Source organism: Sylvia atricapilla, chromosome 10 (genome assembly GCF_009819655.1).
Source record: "Sylvia atricapilla isolate bSylAtr1 chromosome 10, bSylAtr1.pri, whole genome shotgun sequence".
NCBI classification, from domain to species: domain Eukaryota; kingdom Metazoa; phylum Chordata; class Aves; order Passeriformes; family Sylviidae; genus Sylvia; species Sylvia atricapilla.
Genome location: NC_089149.1, coordinates 6243336 through 6265155, shown reverse-complemented (window position 1 = coordinate 6265155; position 21820 = coordinate 6243336). Strand labels below are relative to the sequence as shown.

General features: G+C 39.8%; 1 protein-coding gene across 4 annotated transcripts in view; it reads left to right on the top strand.

Annotated features, from left to right (window-relative positions):
- TBL1XR1 (TBL1X/Y related 1) overlaps positions 1-21820 on the top strand; it is a 109788-nt gene that overhangs the window by 30778 nt on the left and 57190 nt on the right. For all 4 annotated transcript variants that reach the window (XM_066325748.1, XM_066325747.1, XM_066325749.1 and 1 more), the window contains exon 2: positions 16577-16641. The gene's annotated coding sequence lies outside the window, so the exon portion shown is untranslated. The remainder of the gene's footprint in view (positions 1-16576; positions 16642-21820) is intronic.

Below are 21820 nucleotides of genomic sequence, written 5' to 3'. Positions count from 1 at the left end.
AAGTTTACAGGAAATCTTCCTGCAAAAATGACAGCAGCTCTCCTCTGACTTCTCTACTGTACCAAATAATTTAATTTTAAAACCATAAAATCTAGTATTTGAAATAACTTCTTGTTAGTGACAAGTATAAATATTTTCCACTTTTATTCGATATTTGGAATAAGTGCCGTGACTGTTTGTGTATGAATGTGTGCATTTGTACACTGCATAGAAAAATACTGAACATTTATGTGTGCTTCATTCATTTTACTGTTATGAAAAAAACCCTTGTATGTCTAGCCAGAACAGAATTTTACTGTAAACTTAATGCAGTGTGCTCATTTGTATGGGTTGCTGCAACTGGAATTTTTCAAATGCATAATGTGGTGGTCATGATAATGTGTTTACAGAGTGTAAAATTTGAGCTTGAATTATGATTACTAAAATAATTGATCGTCAGCATTTGTGCTTTGCATAAGAAGAGTTCAGGAAAGCTGAATATTAAATAAACAGCATGTTGGATGAACAGCATTTCTCTTTCAACTCATCAAAGGAACAAAAACTAAAAGAAGAGCATGTATTCTTATTGCCAATTACTGTCCAAGGAGGATAATGATGCAATCTTTATGACCTGCTAGAACTGTGTTCTCAAAATAAATTTCCCATTACATTCCTCTCAGTGTTCAAATACAGTCTTTCTACCAGCAGATAAGTTGTGCCAAAAATAAAACCAGAAAGGTCTCTCATACATAGTTTCTGGTTATTAAATAATGTGCACTCTCCCTATCCCTTCCCAGCAGGATCTTCTGGTTTCTCCAAAGGCTTAAGGAGCTCCTGCAGGAACTCAAGGAGCTGGTAGATGCGGGGGGTGAATGAACAAAATTAAAGTTCTCTCCTGTACTTCTCACTTGTTTTGATCATCTTGCAAATGAGTAGAAATGTATGGAATTGCTTTTTGTTGTAAAGCAATATTTACACTGTGTCTCTGATACCTACAGAAGAGCTCTCAGACATCAAAGGGGATCTTCCTTTTGTGGGAATTTTATGTTCTGTAAGAAAATTATTAGAGAAATGGTTAGGATTTAGAGGTACATAATTAATATGTGGGAGTCAAATGCGTTGTGCATTCAGGGTGTTTGATCAGCCCGTATTCTGAGAGTGCAATCTCTCAGAGAGGCCCTGCAGTGCTGTGTGGTGTGTGTGGGCCAGGGTGAAGGATGGAATAAACATCTCTGATCAGAGCACAGGAACACGCTGATTCTCCTGCTTTGTTTGGATGCAGAGCGTTTGCTGCTCCAGGGGAAGAAAAAACAGAAATAACAGAAACAACGCTGTCTCAGGGCTGAGGCCATGGCCAGAGCAGGCAGAGGAGAAATCTTTGAGGAGATGATGTTTTAGTCTCACGGAGATGTTTACACCCCTGTGCTGTTGTTTTCCCGGAGCCCTGTGCTCTGGCAGTGTGGGAGCGATGCAGCTGCTGCAGAGCCAACAGGTTGCAGGGGTTTGGATGCAGTGGAAAAAAGGGCAGTCTGTCTGGCATAGGCAAGGGGAATACAGGAATATACACCCCCCCCGCAGCTTTTTGGGTTTTGTTCCCTTTGGCAGTCTCTACAGTCCCTGGTACATCTCTGTTTGTATGCTAAAATGATCAAATCAGTAATGATCATTTTCTTGGGGATTTTATGTTTTTTCTTGTTTCTTTTCTGCAAGGACTCCTTCAGGGCTTCTGAAGATCTCATTTCTATTCTTGTGATAGCAGGTGCCTTTGATAATCTGTTTTTCTCCAGTCTTGATTATTCTTTTTCTGTGTTGTTTGTTTCTTCCTTTTGGCAATTACATCCTCAATTTTGGATTATTTTAGATTTCTATTGCTAAAATCAAAACATAGTCACTAACCGTCTTTCTGCATTTGCTGATTTATTTTTTTGGGCAGCGAGGCCCCTGCTCCTTTGGCATCCTAGTTGTCTGCATATGGTAATTTATATTGTCTCTTAGCTGCAAGATATTTTTTGTTCGGCAAATTATTCGTGTTTGTTTGCAGTTGATCATTTTTGTTCAACAGCATTTTCTATTCCGTGGCACAGCAACGTCCTGGGAGAAAAGGATTTTCTGCGGGTGCTCTAATGAGTTGTTTTCTTAACTCTCCCAAATGGTGTCCCATTCTTAGAAACAGTCCAGCAAGTGTCCTCGTGGTGTGGATGTACAGCAGGGCTTGGCAGGTTCGTTCTGCCTTGTTTGGGAATTTCTCAGGCACTGAAGTGAATCAAAGTGAATCCGACGGGATTGATGGAGCCAGGGTGACAATTAAATGCCAGTCCAGGCTCCTAGATCCTTCTGAGCTCCACAGGGGAATGACTCGGCAGAACACGAATCTCTCATGTTTCCAAACCAGGAGTCATCTGAAACGAAAGTTTTGGTGCTATGATCAAAAGAATTTTTCGCAGTTTCCATGAGTAAAATCCCTCCAAAACTAGCAAAAGGGTTGTATCTGCTGATCAAAGGGTCCTTTGGCATTCCCCAGCCAGTGAGATTCAATGCAAAGGGAATTTTCAGAACGCTCATTAAAAATTAACAATTCTGGGGGAGAGAAAGCCCAGAGATAAATCCTTTGAGATCGTGTTCGTTTAATAGAAGTTTTTACTTGAAATGAGAAATACCTGAATGCCCACTAGAAAACAAGTTCTGTAATAAATTCTTTCCACCACATTCCCTATTTGAGGGTATGGGAGGTTTATAAATTCTGGATTTATAACCTGTTTTGTTTCTTGTATGGAGATCTCTTTGATTTATCTCAGTGTTTGCTACTGTACAATTTACCGTATTAAAAAGAAATCAAATTATGGATTTCTGCACCTTAGATTCTTATGAGTTGTATTGATCTTTCAGGGCCTTTCATGTTTTTGAAGATAGTGTGAGATAGTGAAACCTAAATTCAGAAGGTGTTTCTGAGGTTTATTTTTTTATAATATATGTAGTTTATATTATTGATTCCTTATTTCCTACTGTACAAATGGGAACAACTTTATTATTCTTCTGACATCTCTTGTAGTTAAAATCAGCCCTCTTGGTCCAGTGTTTGGTGTTTCTTACTGATGTTCCAGAAGGGATCCAGAGGAAGCACTGTCAAGAAACTTCTGGATGAGATGTACAAGTTAATTGTCAATGAGCTGAGATTTTATAATCTCCACAGTGAGCTTGTGGGGAATGCTTCCCTGCAGAAGCAAATGTGGCACTGCTGGAGTGAATTAGAGAAGTGAAGTGTAAAAAAAGCTTAGTTTTGAATGCATACTGAATACAGAAGTAATTACAGGCACAATTAAGATAGGTGACTTCCTGTGGCAACTGCCCTCTTATTCTTTCTTTCTTTCTTAGTGTAATTACCTGAAGAATACTGTAGTCTGGATACAACTTGGTGGTTTATTTCAATCTATTTGCTGGTTTCTATTCAATGGTTAAGCTAAGCTTAAAAAAACAAAACCAAAAACCAACCCACCCAGGACTGAATGATTAAATTTCCTTTATTTGTTTGTTTGGGGCTCACTGTTCTACCTCCAAAGGAGCACCAAGCACCTCAGGATGTGGTTGTGTCCAGCTGGGGTTTTCCTTGGATCTGTTTTCAATGACTTGCAGCCAGAGATAGAGGGACTACCTAGTGCTGTGTGCTTTTGCTGCCCTATTCGAAATCTTTTTCTTTTGAAAGCAGTGAATATTAAGGCTGATTATGGATGTTGTTTTAAGGGGGTCTTTTAGGCTTTAATTTACACTTTGACTATTTAATACCAGAAGAAATGTCTGCTAGGCCCAGGGTGGATCGAAGGAAAACAATTTAATCCACTGGTAGACGCCCTTGTTTGAAGTAATTGATTGTAATTTTGCTTTGGATTTAGAGAAATCAAACTTTGTCGAGAAAATAACTGTGCTGCAATCTATTTAAAATGTTTGATCTGCTACTAAGATTGAATTGTTGTGGTAGGAGTGCTATTTATTTTGCTAAACAGGCTGTTTTACTGCTTTGCTCTGCTTTTGTTAAATCACATAACCTTTATTTATCCAAATTATTTAAGTTTTTATGACTTTTTAGGAAGTTGCGTGTTGATCAATAGCATGTTTCTAATTTATTGTGTCAAACTGCATTTAGAGGAAGGCGTGTCTCTAAAGCACGAAATCTTCACTTGGTGTACCGTTGCAGTGTACTGGATAAAGAGGGAAACTTCTGCATTTCAAACTAGGGAAAAGTGCTCTTTTGACAGTAGTGGAATAACCTGATTTTCTTGTTCAGTATTTTGGAATTAGTGGGGGTTTGTAGCCTCATAACTGGCAGATAAATTTCTTATCCTTGAGTCTCTGGAGTACATACAAAGCACTGAAGCCACTTGAATGGAAAATAGTTGTGGTATTAAAAAGAATTTCTATGCCACTGTAAAAACTGGCTACTTAACACTTCTAGTCCATGAACACTCTGCTTGTGATTTCCAGCAGTTCCACTGATTGTTTAATTTTCTTCAAACTGTAATATATTGCTTGATTATTTCATTGATCAGATTTTTTTTCCTAGTGGCTTCAATCAGATTTTGGTACAGGTTGCCAAAATTTTAAACTGAATTTGAAATTAAAATCTAAGCTCAGTTTTGACGTGATATTTCTATAGCATCTATATCTGCAGTGGGTTCTGTTGTCAAAACACTGAAGAATTTCAGTTAAAAGAATTGCAAAAGGATTTTTTACTGGCTTTTTTTTTTTTTTTTTCATAGCAATTCTTTACAAATATGAAAAGAAACTTCCTGTTTTTGAAAGGAATAAACAGAACTGCTTCTGTGGTATTCTCTCTTCTGCTTCTCTGGTGCTGTGAGGCAGCAGCTCTGGGGGCCAGTGGGGATACTGCCCTCCAGTTCTCTTTGGGCACCATCATTTAGTTGTGTTTTGTGCTAGTTGGTTAAAATACTAAGCAACAGGGTTTAAAATTTACTGTGTGGTATCTGTAGGGGTTCGTATTTTAATCTTTCTTAATTCTAAACCTATTTAATAATAATATGATGGAAGTGTCCATCTTATTTACCAGAATTTTTAAGTTCGCCCTGCCTCATTTCAGGTTTTTTGGGTCTCTCTGGCCGTGAGTAACTCATCTTGGGCAGTGCCTACAGTTTTTCTTTGCAAGAGATTTGGTTAATTTAAAAGAGAAAAATGAAAGTCTCGGGAGGGTTTGGGTGGAGTGCCTGAGATGGGGCTGCTGAAATGACCTCACCAGGTCAAGTCTGCTGGTGACTAAGGATGAGCAGGAGCATTTTTCTGCTTTGTTAATCAGAAGAAAAGGAGACGTTGGCTTTAATGCTTTTGCAAGTACGCCTCTCTTCCTAAAATGTGTCACATGAGAGAAGTGACATGTGTTTGTGCGTGGAGGGTGACATGTGAAATCAGACTGCCCCCTTGGCAGTTTTCAGTGCCACCAAACCCCAAGGAGCTGCCGCAGTGTTCCATTGCACAGCGTTGCTGGAATCCAGGCTTATTTCCTTGTCCTTCCCTTTATGGCTCTGCAGCCTGTGCTGGGACAGAGGAATTCCACGCGGTGATGGGAGGCTTCCTAGATCACTTCATACATGTGTTCCTGACATTACTGACACTTGACACTGTCACTGCTTCTCCGGCGTCAATTATTTGCACTGTGTGTCTGCCTCCACGCTCATCTTTGCCCTGTGAGCCCAGGGATGGTCTCTGCCTGGTCCACCGCCTTCAAAATTTGGAAAGAATGTTTAGCAGGTGCTGTTTTGAGGACTGGCAATTGTTCAAGTCACTTAAGAATTTTGTAGTTAACTTGTTACATAATGAAGTTATAAAAATTAACTCTTCGCGTGCAGGCTAAAATAAATGAGCGTAGTTTTATTTTTACTGCTTTATGGGAAGATACTAGGAACAGAAAGATGAAACTAGTGAAGTTTTCTGAGTGACTGAATTAACAGATTAGCTAAAAATGCCCTGAGGAAATTATCTTAACTTGACCAAAGAACAAATAGTGCTAATTGCTTTTAAGCTCAGTTTGTTTAGTCTGCAGATGTTGCTAGCAAAACTGCATCCTTTTTGTTTTTGTGGCAGAGGGAGTGTCAGTGTGTAGGTGGCGAGCACACCCAGCCTGCTACAAGCCCAGGAGGGTCAACGAGACTTCTCTGAAAAGGTGTCAAAACCAAGACCAGCAATAGTATCCCTGGGAGAATATGGCAAGTGGATTCATTTCTGGGTGAAGTTGGTGTAAAAAAGAAAAGGATATGTTAAAATGGGTCACAAGTGCTAGTGTTAGAGATGTTTTTGTCATTCCAAGATTTTGCTTGTTCCTTAGGCAGTGATAAGACACAAGAAAAAGTCTGATAAATGATTGCAGCTGAACCGTGTCATAGAACAAAAAATATATATATTGAACCTTGTTTTTATCTGATCTTTTAAACAGTCTCTTCTGAAGTGCAGCAGCTTGTAAACCTGAGTTTTTATTACTTGTTGGTGATGGAAGATGCATCGTTATTGGGCTGCCAAGCCCTGTGCATTTATTACTCTGTGCTGGATAGGGTCTGTGTATTTATTAGTGCTAAATGCCTCATACTGTTCCATTTCAACATTCTGCCACTGACTTGGAAAAGTATGGCATAAAAGAATCCTCAAAAACCCAGGGAAGAAAAGCCCTTAACTAGGTGTGACTGAAATAATATGTACAGTGTTCTGTTTGGAGATGAACCAGACCCCAGTATTTGGAGTTTGACACTGAGGGGAAATACTTTTGCTCGGTGGAGTATTTTTGACAAGTGTGTTTGATACTCCTCCCCTGAGCATGTCACTTGCTTCCTTGGTTAACCAACGTATGTTAGCATGATCACAAAAGAAAGCAGCAAAATTTACACTTCAGTTCATTCTCTATCAATAAAAAAAATTAAACAGCGGTAGGTTAAAATGGAAAATTGAGGCGCCTTTTTTTTTTTTTTTTTTTTAAGTTCATAAACATTCATCACCTTTTTTTCGTTTTAAAAATGAAAACTGGGCTGGTCTGTGGATGCTTTAGTGAATCTGTGTCAGAGCAGCAAAAACCACATCAGGAGCAAATCACTGCAGTGATGGTACATACTTGGCATATTTTAATATTAAGATGTGGGTTTTTTAAAAAAATTTCTATCTTTAACAAGTTGAAAGATTAAGGAAGCTTTATTTCCCAAAGGCCAAGAACAGAGGTCTTGAGTTTGTTAATTTTCCCTGACCAGTATAGTAGATCACACTGATAAATGTGAGTTGACTTAAAAAATAAAAGAAAACTCCCAAACCCACCAGCTTCATGAGGCCCTGACAGCACTTACAGAGAATGAGAATTCCGTAGGTGACTGCAGAGGCAGAATTCTGTAAATGAAATCCCAAATGGTGAAATCCTATCCCCAGCCTATTCCAGTTTGAACAAGATTTGCAGGATGCACAGCTCAGCCAGTTTCAGATTCCTGGTGTGAAACAATCAAGATAAGAATCAAAAAGTAAAGAAAGGGAAAAGCCCTGTTAGATCAAACACTATACACTAATATTTCTCCTTAGGCAGAATTATTCCTTCCAGAGTCCTTACTGCTCTTGTTTAAAATAACAGAATCCCCATGGCACAGAGAATTTTCTCTTAACTCTTCACCTTCACAATATTGTTACGGGGAAGTTTTTTCTGGTTATTTAAAATGTATTTGCAGCTATCCAATCTTCACCAGACAAACCTCAGTCTCCTCCTGCCCTGGACATTTGCTCCTGTGAAACTGTTGATTTTTCTCCTGTCAGTGATGTTGCATAGCTGTGCTTGAGGCTGATCCCTTAACTAATACCAGCATTCTTTTTTCTGCTTTTTAAACTGTTTGTGAAGTGGTGTAGTAGGTTATCTAATCCCACTTTCCACTTGTTTGTAGGATAAACACTGCTGTGTGTTGCTCTGTATGTGGAACACATAAGTTCAAAGGTATATAAATTGAGCTGTACAGCTGCAATGACCATAGGAAATCCAGCAGAAAATATTTCCAGTGAAACAAAAATATTGACTTCATTCATTTTGGCAACAAATTAAGTTTGCTTAGGGTTTTTGTACATTCATTTTCAATAGGGGAAAAGCGTTTTCCTACAAGCAGGAAAACCAACATAATTGAAATGTTAACGTATGGAACAGTATTTATAGGAGAAAGTGGTGTGGGTTTTTTGTTTGTTTGTTTGTTCTGTTTTGGGATTTTTTGGGGGGGGGGATGTTGGGTTTTTTTGGGGTTTTTTTTGGGTTTTTTTTTGATTTTTGGTCTTTTTTTTAGTTTTAGGATAGACTACTTAGGTCTATCCTGGAGGTACACAGTTTAATAGTTCACTAAATAGTTCAGCTAAACCCTCTTTACTGCTTAAATAAGGGCACTGTTAGGTTGTTACCAATTAATCCTGCCTAGATGATCTTTGTAAGACCTCTCTGCTGTGGTTTTGCTTCCTGATGCTCATCAGTTCTTTTGAATGTGTTGTCTTTGATGAAGCAAATACATGTTTTCCTTGGTCATGCTTAAGTCTTGTTGTCAGAAAAAAAAAAAAAAAAAGGCAAAGAACAAGTGGCATGATTATATTAGTTTAATAGGCTGCTGTTGATTAATGACTTTAGTCCATTTATTTAATAGATGCTGTTCTCCTTGACCATAGTGCTAAAGTAAATATTTTGCTATGTTTCTCTGTCCTGTGAGCTCTTTATTCTTTGGAACAGGTTTTGGTATCTCTTACTCCGTGTGCAAGTCTAATATCAATGCGACTATTTTTGTATTCACTCAGTGTGACAGACAAAACAGCTCTGGTATCCTAAACGGTTTGAAAAGACAACAGAATAATAAATACATGTTTTATACAGTTAGTGTCTGTGCTGTTTCTGGTACAGCTCACATCATTCTGTGTTTGCTGAGAGCTTTTTGTCCTGGGCTCCCTTTCGCTGCCCAAGGCACCAGGCATCCTTTGGAAACCTGGATTTTGATGATGGAGCTATAGGGCAGTGCTGCTCCTGCATTTCTTCCCTTTCAGGGCTGAGTTCCCTCTTCTTTCTCGAGCCAGTGCTGTCCTCCTCTGACCCTGCAGTGGGATGCTTCAAGAGCCGAGTGGAAGAAAACTGTTAATTGTTTTTTTAGAGGAAAGGAAATGCGGAGAACACCCAGCTGGGAGAGGGTAGATGAGGGTAGACTGAGGTCTCCCCACGCAATAGCAGTTAGATCTTGGCTAGGATGTGCCTTGAGCATAAAGCTAAACCAGAGCCCTCAGGTGAGCCACACCTCTGAGCTCTTAGGGACAAGAGGCAGCTCATTTGGGAATGAGTGTGCTGTCCCTCTGCCTGCTGTGATTTCAGCCCCTGCTGCAGGGAAATCTTCCCTTCCCAGGAGGCAGGAAAGCTTGCCATGGTAATGAGAAGCACGGGCTTTTTTCCTTTTACCCTGTTCTGCAATTTGTCACAGCTCAGTAGCTGCTGTGTAAGAATAAGTTGTCCTTTTAGCAGGGATGGCTGGATAACCAGTGCATGAACAAGGGCAGCCCTCTCAGGTAGGTTTTAACTCTTTGTGGAATCAGAGCCCTCACGTGAGGTTGCAGAATTGCTCTGTTGGATAAGTGATGGGGCCATGGAAATAGCAGAGGCCAAAGGTTGTAGGAAAGATGGTGTTGTCTCTACTGGTGGCATGGTGTGAAGATTTGGAAAAAGGAAAAAAAAAAAAATCCTTGTGTTGTTTGGTCTTGGGCAGTTTGTCTGCTGCTTAGTCACAGGGTTTACCTGTGCAGGAGGAACTTCATCTGTAGGTTATTTATGTGAAAATATGACTAAGACACAGTTGTTAGGAAAGGTGATACAACTGCCTGAGTACATTGTGCTTCAGGCATCACTCGGTTTTGAAAGTTCCTGGGGAAAGGGGAAATGGTGGGGACTGTAAGCAGAAGTGCAGCAGCTTTTGTTGACCAGTATTTTGGAAAGAAAAAAAAAAAAAAAAAATTCCTTGATGCATTTAATTGATGATTTCAGGGCATTCAATGTTTCCTTTTTTTTTTTTTGGCACTGTGAGAGGCTTATGTTTTTCTCTTTGCACAAAATAATAGTAATAATAATTTTAGTAAGGATCTGGAACACATTATAAACACCTTATTTTAGTGGAGCTGTATCCCAGGAACATCTGGAGCGTATGAGCCCAAACTCCGCCTCAAACTTCGCTTTTGGTCTCTGGTATGACTTAAGGTTTTCAGAAAAATGTTTTCATACCTGTGGATTTTAAGTGCTTTTGAGATTTAAAAGCAACTCATAATCTTGAGGGCTATTTTGAAGGAATTCTTGGATCCTATGCTACTACTGTCACATACCCAATATCACAAGCAAGGTAGATTTTTAAGAACGTTTTGGAGTACCTTTGTTTTTAAACCTGACCCTTTGCTGCAAGGGCAGTTATCCTGGGAATCATTCCTGCAGTGGGCAGACAGAAGGCAAGCAGCTTTCCTACTGTGTCCTCGGACAGGGAGAGTCACTTCAGCACCGCCGGGTGTTCGCAGCGTTCGGGGTCAGTGGCCACAGCGGGACAACTGGAGCCTGTTGACGTCAAGCTGTCTGCAAACACCTCTTGCAGCAGAAACCAAGCCCCACTGCATTGTCTGAATGACCTCAGCAGCTCCTCAGCTTGGCAGAAATGCAGATCCGAGCTGTTTCTGTCAAAGAATGCTCTGTTTGACTTCTGGGTGCCCAAAGAACTAAAGGTGGTAGTGGTACTGAGGGGAACCCAGCCAGGGCTCCCATGGTGGTTACACTCCTTGAGGTTGAAAATAACATGATATTGTCAAGTCCTTTTCTTATTTCAGGGGATTTCCTTCTTTAAACATTTTGAGCCTATTTCCAAATGTGATGTCGGCGTAAAACATGTGTCCCACCTCCCTGAATCGTGGCATATTTGAGACAGAATTTTAATTAATTCAATAAATTAAGCTTGCCGTAATCTAGATAAGTTCTTCTGCAAGGCTACTGAATCCCAAAACTGAATTTCAAAACAGTTTTGAAAACACATTATCTGTCTAAAAACACAGATGAGGCAGGCACTGTTAGCAAAAGAAGGTGATTTTCCCAGGAAAGCCATTTGAGCTTTATTCCATATCCCTGCATTGGAGACCAATTTAAAAGTCCTTCTAACCTTGCAACTATCAATTCCCTGCAAACACATTTCCGTGTTGACAAAAGCAGCTGCTGCCTTCGTTCAGCTGTGAAGGCTCATGTGAGTTAACTGGGTCTGAGTGGAGAAGGGAAGGATTCTCACCCACCAGTGCAGCTGAGTTGATTTAGTGAGCTGGAGAAGGCTGAATTAATGTCATGGGAAATACCTCTGTTCTTACTTTGAGGGAAGGGAATGGGAAAAACAATTCTGATTTTTTTAAAAGTTTCTTTTCTATGTTTTTGGACATCTTGTTTATTTTTTAGGTATATATTTGAAGTCTTTAATAACAGAATGGCCCCTAAATGTTACACATCAGGTTTATTTTTTTTTGAAGGAAAAATCTTTTCCCCTTTCCTACTTGAAGTGAGTCCGCTGAGAGCACCCAGCTTGACGAACTGTTTTAGCTGATTAATATTCCAGTGATGAATTGAATTTTAAAACTCAGTTCTAGACTAAAAACACAGAAATTTTTTTTGTCAATATGCCACTGTTTTGCTCAATATGTCAGTAGTCATCACGTCCACTATTTTTGGAAGAAAAACTCCACAAATTGGAAACTACCTTGAATTTTCACAGGTGGGTCCCCATCCTGCAGGTAGCACTCTGTGAAGGTGGAGTTATTTATGAGTGTTTTAAAGTCCTTTGGCATAAGAGTGCTTTGAGTAATAGCTTTTTATTCTCCTTCCCAGCCTAGACTGGGTTTAACTTCATTCTCTAAGACCTTCTAACTTCCAGTTTGTGTGAATTGGATTACTTGCTAATGAATTTTATTTAAATGCCTTGCAAGTGAAATGGTGCTGCAGCACTGCTCACCCTCCTTCCCTTGGTAGCAGCTGATTGGTATTGACAGGATTACTGGGGTGCTTTATGGGTTCCTAATGGAGCTGGCTGAGTTGGTTTCCTCTCCAGCTATTCAGCTTCCTTCCCTTTCAGTGGGCTATGAGCTGTTTTCTGTGATTGCCTCAATTTTTGACTGTTACAGAAATTGGTTTTTAAACTCATGCACTATTCTTTTGCTCTGGTGGGACTTGTCCTGTGTTTCTCATTGCACAGTGAATCCTGTTTCTGTGGGTTTACAGTCAGTGGTTTCTGTATCTGGATGAACCTTTCTCCAGAACGCTGCTGTCTGCTTGCCCAGTTCTTATTCTTTATCCTCTCAGATACCCTTTGTTTTAGCAGTTGATTCACATGTGTCCATAGACATACAGGTGCTTGTTCTATATAAGAGTATTCCTGAAGTGTGGAAAGTTGTGCAGCTTTAATGTGATATGAATGTACAAGTTAAACGTTTCTTTGAAACATCTGCAAAGTCAACTTACATCGAGGTTTTTTGATGGAACAAAGAGCAAAGATTAGGAGATAAAAAATTCTTAATTGACAGAGAAGAGATGTTCCAGGTAGAGTTCAGGGATTTGTGTGGATATGTCTCTGGGCAGGTCTTAAATACTTTCAATGCTTCATGATGAGGTTTCTTGTAAAACATCCTCGCCCACGCCGTGCTCCCAGAGTGAAGTACTGGAGCAGTCTGTGCCTGTTATTTTGTCACTAGGAACCCTATTGCTACCTACCAGTTTCAAGTAATGACAGTTTTTAACCACGTCTTGTGTGTGGTGCTGATTCCCCCCACACACACTTGTACGTATTTGTTTCTCCTGAATTTTCTGAGTTGGTATTTGTCTCGGTTTAGCCTCTCCGTCAGATCTGAAAAGCAGATGTTGTTTTAGATGTGCTGAATTGCTTAAAAAAATTGCCATACATCGCTGTGGAACTGTGATTAAAAGAAATAACTTCGGTTTTCTCTGTTTATGTTCCAAGCACAGAAGTGGTAGAATCACCATTAGCTTTGTATGTGCCTATTAACCAAATGAAAGGAAGGATTCAATAGAGTGATTAGTTTTCAATTTAGGCTTTTAAAATTATTGTCTCATGCTTTTTGCAGCCTAGTTACTGAGGGGACTATCCAGGATTTAGTTATTTTTAATTCTATCTTGATTAGGAAACTTTTTCCAGATACTGAATCCAGATAAAAGCAGGATACTCAAGGATGATTTAGAAGAAAAGATACTGTGTCCTTAGAAGGCTTTAGTGATTCAGAAAGCACAACATCTAATGACTAAATTTATTTGTTAGAACTCAAATAGCACCAAAATCTCAGAAAGTTGTATAAACAGTGTGATCCTAAGAGGATTAGAAAAAAACCAGAAGTGCACAAGTTCACAGGGGGAACAGGAGCAATTCAAAGCTCACGCAAAAAGCACTGGTTTAGCCATAACACAAACCCAGTGTAATGTCTGGGAAGGAGAAAGTAGCACCAATAGCAGCATTTGTGGAAGGAAAGGGTTAAACACCTCTGCAAGTAGCATTTAGAGAAATCCTTGCTTTGAACCGACTGTGTTTGGAAACAGGTAAAGACTAACATCAGTGTACATCTGGTGTGTGTGTTTATAACCAGATCTGTCACTGTGTTGGTGCCAGGGTTGTTTTTATCTGTGGTTTCCTTTGTACCACACAATTATTACTTGGTTGATAGCAGCAGCCCAATCTGTGCAGGCAGCCTGGGATGGGTATTTGCTGCTTTGATGAAGGTGGTTTGGCATGGTAGTTTTAGCCCTGCAGGTGGGAACTGCCTGGTCTCTGTACACCACAGCAGGATAGGATGCTGTTCACAGGGAGTTGGGTGTTGTATTGAGTGTTTGGCCCCGAATCTCCGAGGGACACGGGTGTCAGGTGTGTCATTTTGTGCAGAAAAAGCTGGTGTGGGCAAGGCTGGTGTGTGAGCACTGGCTGTGAGCACACGTGTGTCAGTGCACACATGGCAAAATCATCTTTCTTTTCGAGTTGTGGGGAGAAGTTTTCAACTGATGTTGAACACGTCAGTCATCAGACAGTGGTGAGCTGTTCATAGCCTCCCCAAGATCAAGGATCCAAACTCAGAAGCTGCTGTGCATTCCCAAGGTGTGCCTTATCAACTTAAAGGGCATCTGGTGGATTATTTTTAAGTGTCACGTAGTATAGCTACTGCTACCTCTGCGCACCCGTTTAAATCACCGTAACATGTTGGAATATAAAGGTGAGAGGTAGTCTGAAATCAATAAATTATAACTGTCACCTGCATTGTTTCAAGGTACATGCCAAAATCCAATAAGATAAATTTGGAAAGAAAAGAAGCTGCTGATAAGGCGTTTGTACTCAGCAATTGATTCTGAAGAAGGACATTGCAGAGTTTTCTAAATGTTTACACGTCGCTTCAAGCGCCCTTATTTAAAACTGGAGCCTACAACCAATTAACATTGAGTGAGGAATGAAGTGAAGTCAGTGAACCCTTTCTTTTCTCATTCTCTGCTCTCTTGAGTCTTTGCTTCCAGCTTCTTTCCGTGTCACTGCCCTGTTTAGATGTAAAGCAAAGGACAAGAAGCCTCTTCCACGGATCAGGCAGAAAGGTTTCCCTCTCTGGCTTCGATGATAAGTACTGCACTCAAGATTGCACAAGGGCAAAGAGGTGTTGGAAGGAGAGAGTTTGGGCAGTGTGTGCTGAAGAAAGCCTTTTTTTCCTTGAAGAAAATGGCTTATGTTTGTGCAATCATCCCTTTATTTATGTTTGCAATGTTCCTTCCCAAATGGAATAACCCAAACCAAGCATTGCACTCAGAACGGGATAGCAGGGCTCTCCTCTGCCTTTCTCTGCACACAGCTTTTACCATGATTTAGACTGTTCTCAAAAGAATATTGGTTGGTTGCTGTTTTGTTCTGTTTTTAAGGAAAAGTCTTGTTATAAGCAAATAATGTTTTTATGGGGTCTGCGGAGCGGGTATTAAAGCTTTCTCTTCTCGGCTGTGGACAAAAAGCTTTCTGAGTAGCCTTGCATAGAATACTGTACCTCTTGAGAAGTGGAGTTTCACTCAGCCTATTTACATATTTTCTGCAGCACTAGTACAACTAAGCAAGGAAATAAGAGCATGTTTGCAAATTCTTTCAATTCCCAGCATTCCTGCATTCCTCAGCATCCTCTGCAGTGCCTCTTGCACTGTGAAGGTGATATTTCTGCCTGCCTTGTGGGATCTTCTAAGAATAAAATAAGCCCAAATGCTGTAGTGCTTTTTTTTTTTTTTTTTTTTTTTTTTTTTTTTTCTGGGTCCAGAAATGGCTTTATAATGAATGATTTCCTGCTGGTTGAGCTTGAAAATTGCACGTGAGAGCCTCGTGTTAATCATGAATCCCACAAGCTCTAGTTATTCTTTACTCATAGTAAAAGTTTTTTGACCACAGGTTGCAGATGCTTGGTAAAGAATTTAATCTAAAAATAGTCTGGTAATACTTCATTAGTCACCCATGTCCATCTGTCACCCTTCCTGCTCTTTGAGTGGGCGATTAGATTATGTCCTAAAGAAAAGTCGTCTGGCAAGTATTTGTATGGAGGACAACCACTCAGGAATATTAGTGTGGATAAAAATCCTTTGTCACTGCTGAATAAAAAGGAATGTTGCAGTGGATGGAGTTACCTCATATTTGGACGTCAAAAACAGTGTGCTTATACTTAGTTATTCTATTGTTGGGCACATAAAATTGTTACTGACATGTAAAGAAAATTGCTAAAATGTAGGAGAGTGTGGATTTGTTTGGATTATGTTTTTGTTTGGGTTTTAAAGGTGGGCAAGATTTCTCTTGAATTTTGTGCTGGGAAGATTTCTGTTATTTACATGTTGTCAAGTATTGCTGGCAATTAGTGTGAGCTGGTGAAGTTTTTTAATTACTGAGGTCACTGCTGGAGTTGGTAGCTCTTTGGGCTCATAGGCACACCTGTGTATATAAATTGAGTTATTTAGTGCAAGATGTGTTAGGAAAACAGATTTATTTTTCTTTCACCATTTTGGAAGTCATACCACTGGAATGTTGATTTTTGTTTGAGGCTTTTCAAAGTGTTTAGATGTCCGTAGCTGTGGCTTATTTCCAGAAGAAATTTGGCAGGGGCAGATACTGTAGGTTACCTAGTTGCCTTCCTGAAGCTTTTTGCTGAGAGCTGAAGCAAAACGCAGACATCAGGATGCTTCTACCCGGGTTGGTGTGTGTGTGTGCTCCTGCTGAATGGCTGCAGCCATCCACAGGCCTGGAGGTGCAGGTGTTCATTCAGCAGCAGTATTTGGTATTTGTTCAAAGCTCTGTGTGCCAGGCTCCCCGCAGCAGCCAGCTCTGTGATGTGGGGAGCAGAGGATATGTGCAGAGTTCCAGCGCTGTGCTGTGCCTGAGCTCTGCTCTGGGCTCTGAGCAAATGGGAGCAGTGGGAACGCTCAGCTCCAGGATCTGAGCAAGCTGGGAGAGCCAGGGAGGTTAAATGATAACATTTTACTGTGTGTTAACAACACTTAAAAATAATAAATACTAATATTGCCTATTTTGTCTCCTTATTTCCCTGTCAGCATCACCCTTCTGTGGCAAGAGGCGCCCGAAAGGAAAACTTCTGCATATCAATGCACTGCCAATGGTAAGTACCTTTTTAACTGACTAAAAGTGGTGTGGTTTCTCTCTGCACACATGCCATTAGCAGGCTTAGGCTGCAAAGAGTATTTTTAGAATAGCTACTTTTTAGTATTCAGGTGGATTATTTTCATTTTTGAAGGAACATCTAGACCATTATGCTGTTTGACAAAAATATTACAATTGCACCTGGTTTTATCCTGTGGAAAGTAGGGCAGCATGTTAATTTTGAAGTGAGAAGTGTGACTTGACAGTAACATAGCTCATCCTGTTGGTAACTGGTGTTGCTTCCTCTTTTGGCTAAGAGCCTGTTTGGGTGAGCTGTAGCCAAGCCAAGTGTTCTGTAGCCCCCACTTGGGTGCTCTCTGCAGTTTGTTTCAATACTAACAGCTTTTCCCAGAAAAAAAAAACCCCAAAACCAGCTCTGCGTTGTCAGGTGTGTTTTACTTCAGCCCATTTGTCAGTGTAAAGACCAGTGAAGTTAAAATCTTAGCTTTTGTAGAAAGGGGCAATTTTCTTATTCCATCTCTGGAATGTTAGTGTCACAGACTATTGCAAATTCATATTTTCAGGCTGTCCTTATGGTTTGCTGGTGCTTCCTGATAGCTGTGCAGATGGAAAGCAGAGCTGAAGCCTGAAGGGAAGGACTGCAGCTTACTGCTTCAGCTTTGATCAAACAACCTCTTTTTAGCAGTTTTGGTGTCTTACATTGTCACAGTTGAGTTGTACAAGAGTGGTACCTTGAGCATTATTAGCCTTAAGAAGTAAAGGCATAAAGTGCCAGCATTGAGTTCTGTGTTTGAGGCATCTCTAGATCATTGTGCTCAGTACAGAAGTTAAAGGGGTAATAGTTTGAACTGCTTGCTTTGAAAACTCGGTTTTGGATCTGAGAGCTGAGCTGGTTTCCTTTGGTTTGCACGTGGAAATGGATCTATAGAATATGTAAATCAATTACAGCCTCGCTTATACCTTTGCAACTCCATTGTCTTTGTCCTGTGAGGAAAATTATGCTTGAGAGTTTCCTTTACTTTGAGGCAGTAAGCAATCCTGTTCGCTCCCAAAGACATTGTGGAGTGAAATGTAATACATTTGTCAAAAAGTAAAGCAATTATACCTCTGAGATCAGAAGATCTGCAACAAGCATATATGTTGTTTAATAGTCTGGGTTTTAGGCTCAGAGTTGATGTGAGTAGAACTTACATTAATTTGGGATAAACTTCAGCTGGTGGGAATGGATTTGTTGAGTGAGAAAGACCAGTGTTTACCTGGTCACTCAGACTGGTGTTTTGACTTCTCAGTCCTGATATGAACAGTGCTCTCAGCCTTTTCTAGTATTGTTAAATCTTCATTGTTGTTGTTGACCTTTTTCCAGCAAAAAGCTACTCTGTTTTCTTTTTATTTCATAGTGGTTGAGTGTTATTTCAGTTATGATTTAAGATACTGATCTGTATTACTGCCTCTCTTAAAAACATGACTCATTTCATATTAACCTAGTCCTTGTACTTCATAAAATTTTAAAATACTGTAAGACTGTACTTGAAATGTTACTGCATTTTGTCCTAATTCTCCCCCTACAAATTATATTAGAAATTCAGAATTGCACAGTCTCAAGGGCATGGTAGTTGTTACAGTGATCATAAAACATACTCAACTGTTACTTGCAGTGAAGTACTCCCCACTCTTTTTTCTTTGAGGGCTGTTTTTGTGCTATAAGTTATTATACTTTAGTATTCAAGAGATTTCTAAACCATTACTCACCTGTGATTAACTTTGAAATAGTTTGAATGTAGATTTAAGAGACAAGCTGGACACATTTCATACCATCCCCAAAGTAATCATAACTAAACCTGTACAGTAAAAAATACTTCTGTAGGTTTTCATTATGTTTTTCTCTTTGCTGTGTGTAACCTAAGTGTGGGCCAGAGGTCGCTGAAGAAGGCAGGTTGTGTAAGTTTCCCAGACAGGACTGGCTTTAACCAGGTTGCCCAAGTCCAACACATATATTTGAATAAGACATTAACTTCTGATTCCTTTGAGAAATGGTTGTAGCATTTTTGGCCGTGTTTTAATCCTGATTTTCAGTTCCATTTCTTGTTATTTTGGTTTTTTTAAATACTAATTTACACATACTTCATCCTCTTCTATTGTTTTCTTAGGTTTTCAGTTTTCAAGGTAATTAAAAGAAGCTTATTTTTTGCATCATACTGTTATGATATATATACATATGTTATGTATATGTTAACTGATTAACCAAATATGGCAAAATACTTGTTATTCCTTAAAACTTATTGTAATTGTTGGCAATTCTTTGGAAAATTAAATATTTATATTGTGATATAGTGTGGCACTGTTCAGTGGGTGTAAGTTCTCCTTCCATTCTTCCAGCCAAATTTAATGTTCCTCACAATGTTAAAGGAAAGATGCAAAGGCTTAATGAAAAAGGCCTCGTAATTGCAGGAAAATAAGTGTCTACTGCTACTTTTCTAGGATTTTGAAGGTTCATTTAGAGGCTGATAACTGGGTGCTTAATCTGTGGTCATGAGAATTAATGTGTTGGAAATAAAAATGTAAAGTCCTAGATCTTTGGTCTAAGCAAAAGATGACATCAGGATTTCAGCAAGGGCTTTAGCAAATAAATTTTCTTATTGTTCATGGAACAGGTAGCTTGCCCAAGAGAGATTTTCCATTGTATCTTGGAAGGCTTTTTTGTGAGTTTTGGAAGCAAACCAGTTTGCCTTTCTGTCTTTGCAAGTCATTGAAGCAGGTTTGTGTGTGTGCACGTAAATACGTTTGGGAATATAGGAGTGTGCTTGTCTGTGCATATATTTATATACACATGAAGACATATATCTAGATTTAGAAATACAGAATGGCCCAGGAACTTACAGAAAGGTGGCAGCTACCAGCTTGTGACTCTTGTATGACAGTTGGCTGGGATGGGTTTAATTTTGCAGAGGTAAAAGGGCTGTGGAGGACTCAAGCAGAGCAGCGTGGTGGCCTTTTTACAGGCATCCTGGAAAACACTGTGTCAGGGCTCTGAGCCTTCACATGGATGGTTTGACAAAGATTGACACCCTGATCAGTTAAAAAGGTCTCAATGAAGAAGAGAATAGAGGATGTTGCTGTGAATACAAAATTACCAAGTCCCCAGGCAAGTCCTCACAGTCTTGGTGGGAGCACCAAGTAGGTGATTTATATCCAGTCCTTTCAGTGCTGCACACTTTTAGGTGAACACATTATACTGTGTTTTGAGGGTGTAACCCACCTATTGTGTGTTACATCAACTGTTCCTACACATAAGAGATGTGACAGGACAGCTCTGCAGGCACCGAGTGTCTTGGGCTGGGAAATTCCATGGATGCATCATTTCAGTGTAATTACCTATGCAAGGAATCTAGCTCAGAAAACAGCAAGGGGGCTTGGAGGAGCTGGGGAGAAGGAATAAGTCACTCCAAAATGAAGGGACTAGAAGATGTCTGCAAAAATTTCCCCAGGACTGCAGCGAGTTGTTTTTAATTTGAATGCCTTTGTGGTGCCTTTAGGTGCCTCCTGTGACCTTACCGCTCCTTAGAAGACAGATGAATGAACAAGTGGATATATCTATTAGCAGCAGCTAAATCCATCCAAATACTGATCTGCCAGGGCCATTGTGTTAAAATGCTTCCATGCAAAGGAAGACAACCAAGGGAGGGGATATGAGCTGGGGAATTTGGTTTAGTAGGGAAGCCTTGTCTCTGCTGGCACCTGCCAAGGACAGCTGGAGGTCTGTGCCTCTAGCCCCAAGGTTTTTGCAATGGAATTGCAAAACTGGATTTGTTTCGAGAGGAGCTGAATGGCATCTCTCAACTGTAGGTGTATAAAATGAATATTTTCAAATGAGCAGCTCTTTGAAAGGTGGTAGAGCTGAAGGTCAGTTGTCATTATACCAAGAACAGGGACCCCTGCTTCCCAGAGTTTATGAAACTTGACAGTACTAAAGATGTTGCCCTCAAGAGCCTGGAATAATTGATTTAAAATAAATAACCCTGCAAGACTAAGGCCCTTATTCTATGAAATACAAATGTATGTGTGTACAGGTAACTTCTAGTGTAGGAATGGTTCTGAGATACAAATAAGGAGCACTTGCATGCATAAAGCTAGCCAAGCTTAAAGCACTTTGAACAGTAGGGCCTGAAAGTGCTCATGAAATTTATTTTTCAGTCTGTTGGTTGTACAGTTTATGGGGTGCAGCCTTGAAAGAAAAAAAAATTAATATTTATTCTAGCAGGTTCTGATATAGTCTAAAATAACTGACAGCATGAAATTTTGTACTGTTTTGCTGTTTCTGAAGTTTGTGGATGCTATTATCAATGAAGGAAGGTGAAGTGCAATGTATTTTGTGTGATAATTAATTCTAGCTAAACAATTATTTTTCAGAGTATTCATACATCAATTCTTTTTACTGGATCAGCATGAATTAGCTAATCTAGTGGTTTATATGTGGAAGAGAAAATACTACTAATAATGTGATACAAAAGAAAAGTTCCATCGTGTGGTAGGGTGCAAACTGTGATAAGCATTAAAATTGTATGTACACTATTCTGAATCATTTTTGGAAGGGTTTTTTAATTCTCTGTTTCTTACAGAGAGCAAGTTAAGCAGACTAGCAAGATCCCTTTTTGACTGAGAGGGAAAACACCCCTTTTCTCCTTTTTCTGCCATTAAAGTTCACCACTGAATGAATCAACTGAAACGGAAATGAGCGTCCTTTAAAAAAATCTAACTGTTGGCTCTGTTTTGAAGTAGCATTTGTCAGAGAACTTTCTCTGCTGTTTCTCTAAGCATTTTACAGTTCAAAAATAAGCTTTGACTAAGAATTCTCGGCAAAATCATAAATATGTAATTATCTAAGCAGCCAGGATATTTAGCCCCTGGCAGGTGCCCAGTGCAGTTCAAAAGCAAAGGGAACTGGGCCAGTATCTCAAGCTAGAGAACATCTTCTGAAACAGGGTGAGGGCCATTGCTATTCCTTATCTACCGCCATTCTTAGGTTTTAAATCTTAAATGTACCTGAAAAGAGGCTGTTGCTGCTGCAGTAGGTTGTCTTCTCTTACAGCTGGTTTTTTCGTTGTTGTCTTCCTCTGCTTCACCTCCCCTGCTTTAGGTTTTTTCTGTCTTTTCTGCTTTATACTGGTGTTGGTTCAATA